The 7,325-nt window shown below is 32.1% G+C and overlaps 1 pseudogene; it reads left to right on the forward strand.

Annotated features, from left to right (window-relative positions):
• Positions 1 to 5,734: 5,734 nt before the first annotated feature.
• Positions 5,735 to 7,318, forward strand: LOC120067007 (glycosyl hydrolase 5 family protein pseudogene; annotated as a pseudogene).
• The last annotated feature ends 7 nt before the right edge of the window (positions 7,319 to 7,325 follow it).

Here is a 7,325-nt window from a genome sequence, read left to right on the forward strand (position 1 = left end):
CTCATTTTTTTCCCGATTTTCATTCTTATACCAATTTTCTCAACAAAAAAAGTAAAAACCAAAACTCTAAGTTAAAACATTAAATTCCACAAAATTCCAAAATTTATCTTCGCTTGAAACATACCAAAACGTTAAATAGTCCAATAAAAAATTGTATTTATCTATTACCACACAATCAACTATTAACGTACAACTTTATTAAAACATTTAAGTCCTAAAATCCCTTAGTGCTTCAATTATTCTCTTTCTTCTTGTTACAATCTGTACGCCTTAATTGAAGTGTGTAGTTTTATTTATTAGGCTGAATTCCAAATTTGGTTCTTATCGTTTGAACAAAAAATAGAGTTTAGTCTCTATTGTTAATAATTAGAATTAGTTTATATGGTTCGACAAAACTCTCATAAAGAATCCCTATGGTAGAGACTATTTATGAGGATTTATCATACCATAAAGACAAGTATGATAAAACCATTAAGATTAAATTTGGATTTTTAAAATTATAGGAACTAAATTCTAATTTTTCCAAAGCATAGGGACCAAATTTATAATTTAACATATTTATTATTTTGAGTTAAACAAATGTGTCAAACAGTTAACAAAAAAAGGGAGTAAGACAGTATTAGAGAAGATGGGAGAAAATAGAGAGAAAATAGAGAAGTACAATGGTAGTAACGATTTTCTATTCATATACTAACAGTAAGGATATTTTTTTTAAAAACTTTTTTTCAAGTTTAAAAATATTTTTGAAATTTTTAAAAGTTCAGTGGTTTTCATCCAAAACTAACAACAAGGAGGATATTTTAGAACTCATTTTGAATGTTTAAAGGCATTTTTGAAACTTTTGAAAGTTCAATGGTGTTTTTACACAAAATATGAAATTCATGGATATTTTGTATAATGTAGCCTTGATTTTTTAACCCAAATGTGTTGATGTTGAAATTTTTCTATCATATTTCAAATTTTTTATATAATTTTTGTTTGCGAACTCAACTGATTTTTTTTCCAATTTTATGGCAAGTATCATTTCTGGGCCTTATTCAAAGTACACGACTAAAATTAGACATTTGAAAGTATTAGGACCAATATTGAATAACCATAAAAAAATATATGATCAAAATGATATTTTAATCCCAAAAAAAAAAATCAAGAGGTTCCAACAGAGCGTAACAAACGACCTTGGTAGGCATCAAAGTAGTAAGAAACTTATGCATGTTATTACGATGAGCTAAGTTTTCTGGTGGTGGATTTTATTTCTAATCAAAAGAGATAGATTTTATTCTTTGGATTTCAATCAAACACGTATTGTCCACTGCCAAGTGCCTTTTAATCAAGGGCACCTCTTTTTCTCGATTTCTTCCTGCCCTGGTAAGTTCGAGGCAATTTGTAGTTTCAACTTTGCTGCTTCTAAATTCTTTTGGCTTTTATGATATTTTCCTTTTTCAAGACAAGCATAGGGATTTATATCAATTTTTCCTTGATATAAACAGATTGGATTGCGTGGATCATATCAAGAAATATACAGTTGTAGCTTAATGTTAAAATAACAAAAGTTGTTAATCAAGCTGGTCCATTAACAACAGTTGTTGCCTCATCACATCCTTCTCAAGAGTTGAGAATGCCTCAACATTGTGGGAGAGTTGTTCATAAGCCTGAACGCTACATGGGTTTAACAGAAACTCAGGACATCATATTGATGATGGCCTAGAGGATCCATTAACCTTTAAACAGGCAATGGATCATGTTGATAGGGAACAGTGGATAAAAGCCATGGACGTGGAAATAAAGTCAATGTACTTTAATTCTATTTGGAAACTTGTAGACCAACCACTTGGGGTTAAACCTATAGATTGTAAATGGATCTACAAAAGAAAGCGAGACCAAACTGGCAAGGTGCAAACCTATAAAGTCAGACTAGTGGCAAAATATTTTACTCAAAGGGTGGGGGTTGACTATGAAGAAACCTTCTCTCTTGTTACCATGATAAAATCAATAAGAATACTTTTATCCATTGCCTCATATTATGACTATGAAATATGGCAAATGGATATCAAGAAAGCTTTCTTGAATGGCCATCTTGATGAAAGTATTTTCATGTCTCAACTAGAAGGGTTCATTGAACAGGGTCAAGAACAAAAATTTTGTATGCTTAAAAGATTCATTTATGGGTTAAAACAAGCTTCTAGATCCTGGAATATAAGATTTGACACTACGATCAAGTTTTATGCTTTGAACAAAATGTTGATAAATCTTGTGTATACAAAAAAAAGTTAACAAAACTGTAGCTTTCTTGGTTCTTTATATTGACGATATCTTGCTCATTGGGAGTGAGACAAGTTTCCTTGCTGATGTAAAGAGATGGTTAGCATCACAATTCCAAATGAAAGATTTGAGGGATGCTCAATACATTCTTGGGATCCAATTTTTTTGAAATCACAAGAACAGAACCTTAACACTATCTCAAACATCTTATATTGACAAGAGGTTATCAAGATATAATATGCAAAATTCCAAAAAGGGTATGTTACCTTTTAGACATAGAATTCATTTGTCAACGGAGAAGTGTCCTAAGATACCTCAAGAAGTTGAGGAAATGAAAAAAATTCCATATGCATCAGTAGTTGGGAGTCCAGATGTATGTTATGTTGTGTACACACCTTGACATATGCTTTACAATTAGAATCGTTGGCAGATTCCAATCTAACTTTGTACACAATCATTGGACTACTATCAAGAACATCCTCAAGTATCTCTAGAGAATGAGGAACTATATACTTGTGTATGGGTCTAAGGATATGATCCTTACAGGATATACTGATTCTGATTTTCAGACTGATGTAGATTCTAGGAAATCTACTTCAGGATCAGTTTTCACTCTTAAGGGAAGATATAGTGTGGAGAAGCATCAAACAGGGTTGTATAGCTGACTCCACAATGGAAGCAAAATATGTAACTACATGCACAACAACTAAAAGAAGCAATGTGACTGTGCAAGTTCCTGTCGAATTTGGAAGTGGTTCAAAATATGCATCTGCCCATTACCCTGTAGTGCAACAACAGCGGTGCAGTTGTCAATTCCAATGAACCAAGAAGTCACAAACGTGAAAAACACATCGAAAGAAAATACCATCTCATTAGAGAGATAGTACACCGAGGAGATGTCATAGCCATGAAGATAGCTTCTGAAGATAACCTTGCTGATCCATTTACGAAGGCCTTCTCAGCTAAAGTATTCGAGGGCCACCTAGTCGAACTAGGACTACGAGCATCATAATATAGGGCAAGTGGGAGAATGTCAAAGGATATATGGACGCCATAGTTTATTGTATTTTCTCTCTGTTTTTTTCAACATTGTAAAACATTATATTTGTATGTTTGTCTCAGTGGAGTATTAGTCCAAATGGGAGATTGTTAGAAATGTCCTAAAACTCGTAGTTCGTAAATATTGTTAACATATTCTATTTATCAATAAAAGTATTATTAAGTATTTTTTTTCAATAAATTGTTATTGATATTGCATTCTGTTATAAAAATCCAATAACAAATCCATGGGTATAATATGAATACTTTAACTTTATGTGGCGACATAAAAGAGGATCAAGTTTTAGTATATAGCCAAAATGGTCTATAAGTATATTGATGAGATCGGTACCTCATTCTAGTGACACGATTGGATGCGGCCCATTTTGTATACTAATACAAATTATATGATCCCAAATTTATTCATGTGGAGACATGTGAGTGGGGGCATCCTATGCAATGAGTTTGCCTAAGATCGAACCTCGAAATAGTCACTTTTCTTTATAACGACCGTTTACTGTTACAACTGACTATTTCAAAATCCAATGACCTAAGATAACTCGATCTTAATCCTGAGCTAACTATGAACTTTTGTTTATTTGGGATTATCCTTTAATCTGCACAGTTGAGAGTAGTCCAATAGCACTACTCAATAAGTCTATCATTTTGGGGATAAGACCGGATAGATAGCTGGGGACATAGTTCTGCAAGATGAAATTCACTCTTTCCCAGTTTAGGGTTAAGAGATAGGTTGTTCTCTTAAGTACTGATCCTTGGTCTTGAACAATGGGGCCCCACTCTCACATGATCAAGAGGAACGTGGTTTATTAGTTGAATTATCAATTGTTCAATAGAGGTTCAGTGGGAGCTTAAGGAACAAGATGTATTTACAGGGGTAAAGTGGTAATTTTGGTCTAGTTGTGAATACGAACAACCTGTGAATGGTCAACCTACTAATCGTGGTTAAAGTGGACAAAAATATATCTACAGCGAAGAGAGTATAACTATCGAGCTATAGTGGTGTGTCTCGGTAGTTAAGGAATGGCGATTAATTCAATTTAAAGAGTTTAACCAATTAATTTAAAATCGTTGGAGCTCATGATCTATAAATCCATAAGATCCCTCTACTAGCTCATATAATTATATTCAATTAGTGAATTTAGCGGATTTGAATTATATAAATCGAAGTTAGGGTTTTGAATTTGAAATGTTCAAATTCAATTTAAGATTTGATCAATTGTATTCGATATAATTGAAACGTATAATTTAGTTGAAATTAAACGAAAATTGGAGAAATTAGTAGATTTAAATATTTATTTAGATATTGAATTATATGAATAGGATTCATATATTAATTAGGTGTTTAATTAATTTAATATTTGATGCTAAATTAATTAATTAATTTTTTAATTAATTATTTAAATAAATAATTTTCAAAATTGAAATTCAGAATTGAATTTAATAAAAATTGGTTTTATGAAAATCAAATTTTAATTTAATTTTTGTTTGAAATTTTGATTTTATTAAAAATAATGGATAGTGGACTAATCCAACTTTTGTTGGATTAATCCACTAAATTGAACACCTAAGCTAAGACATTAATGCAATTTGAAGTGTCAAAGACTCAAATTGCATTAATGCTTAGTGCTTGCATATATTGAATATATAAAATGCTTAATTTTTCATATTTGAAGAGAAGCCAATACACAATTCTGAAAAATCTGAAGAAAAAAAATCTCCAGCAAAAAACCTCCCTTGAATTCACCAAAATTCACCTTAATTCAGTGTCTCCACCACACAATCTAAGCTAAGGATAGTAGAGAAGATCCTTGTGGTGGTCCAATTGTATTTTGGAGATCAAATTCGTAGAGAGAAGAAGAATTTTAGCTATTCATCACAAGTATTTTAGCTTGAAACCCTATTTTCTACAAAACTATTTTATCATGCTTTATGAACTAAAATTAAGTGTAATTATAGTGTTTATTGATTCTGATTTCTTTCGCTGCATGTTAGTTTTATCTATCAGAAATATTATATAGAAATTGAAAGCTTTGCTCTTCATATGCATCTACTAAGTCACTATCTTAATATTTAATTTGAGAGATGAAAGAGACTCCAAAATTTTATCTAAAAAACAGAGAGGGGAGGAAAAAAGAGAGAGAGAGAGAGAAGTAAGATAGGTTCAAAATATTGATTTTGTTTGCTGGAAGTGTCTTCAAACTTGGTTAGAATTAATTTGTTAGCAATATTTATCAATATTCAATTTTGAACTAATTAAACTTCTCAATATAGAAAAACTAGGACAAGCTTTACAAAACACAACAAACTTTGAACAAATTTCAACCTACATAACGAGTGTATATAAGCAATGTTTGGGCTATGCTGCTCTCACCAAATTCAAAAAAAAAAGAAATCAATTGACAAGAAGATAAGGAAAATGGGAAGAACTTTTCAAGTTATTCTCCTTCTAACCTTAGTCTTTGTGTTTTCATCTCTTTTAGTTTATTCATTACCATTATGAACGCGAGGAAGATGGATCATTGATTCCCAAACAGGACACCGAGTGAAACTTGTGTGTGTGAATTGGTCATCCCATACACAGAGCATGCTAGTAGAAGGCCTCAACCATAGACCATTAAAAGAACTATCAGACGAGGCAATCAAGTTAAGATTCAATTGTGTACGACTCACATATGCAACACATATATTCACTCGCTATGCATATAGGACGGTTGAAAAGCTTTGATCTTCTTGATTTGAAACAAGCAAAAGCTAGATTGGCTCAATATAATCCTTTTGTATTAAACAAGACTATTGTTGAAGCATATGAAGCTGTTGTTGATGTATTGGGGGCAAGTGGCCTAATGGTCATTGCTGACAATCACATCAGCCAACCAAGATGGTGTTGCTCTCTTGATGATGGAAATGGGTTTTTCGGAAACCACAATTTTAACTCTCAAGAATAGCTACAGGGTCTTAGCTTAGTTGCTCAACGCTTTCGCAACAGATCCACGGTCTGTAACATCAAGAGTTTTTCTTAAATTCTTAAAACTAAGCTCAAGCATTTAAAAACTTCTATAACATTAATTATCAAATAAAGTCTTTTAATGGTTGTTAGGTGGTAGGAATGAGTTTACGAAATGAGATACGAGGAATGATGGAAAATGCAAATGATTGGAGCAACTATGTAACTTAAGGAGTAACCACGATTCATAACACAAATCTGAAAGTTTTAGTGATTGTTTCAAGCTTAAAGGAGAAGTCTTTGACGGTAAACACTTTAGACAATAAATTGGTTTTTGAGGTACATTTGTATTTCTTCAGTGGAGATTTCGAGAGCAAGTTTGTACAATAACCATTAAACAATATTTGTGCAAATATTAAGAATGACTTTGTAGACCATGCTGGATTTGTAATGGAAGGATCAAACCCATTTCCTTTATTTGTTAGTGAATATGGGTATGATCAAAGAGAGGTTGACGATGCAGAAAATCGATTCATGAGTTGCTTCACAGCTCATCTTGCACAAAAAGATTTAGATTGGGTATTGTGGACTTGGTAAAGTAGCTATTACTATAGAAAAGGTCAAACAGAATCTGCAAAAGCTTTTGGAGTGCTTGACTTTAGTTGGACTCAAATTAAAAATCCTAAATTTGTCAAGAAGTTTCAACTATTACAGACCATGTTGCAAGGTAACTATACGAATGATTATAACTATATACAAGGATTTATAACTAGTAAACTAGTATGATTTGTGAAAACAAATGTTAAATAGTTCAACACAAGTTTTTTATATCTAGTTGAGTGACAATTTGAATAATGTTTTTTTTATGGTAGATCCAAATTCCAATGCATCATTCTCATATGTTATATATCATTCACAAAGCGGTCAATGTATCCAAGTCTCTAATGATAATAAAGAAATTTTCCTCACAAATTGCTCCACCTCAAGTCGATGGAGTTATGACATGATGGCACTCCAATTAGGATGTCAAGCACTGGTTTGTGCTTTGAAGGCTAGGGGGAAG

Source organism: Benincasa hispida, chromosome 12, assembly GCF_027475165.1.
Source record: "Benincasa hispida cultivar pf3 chromosome 12, pf3_genome.v1.1, whole genome shotgun sequence".
Taxonomy (NCBI): Eukaryota; Viridiplantae; Streptophyta; class Magnoliopsida; order Cucurbitales; family Cucurbitaceae; genus Benincasa; species Benincasa hispida.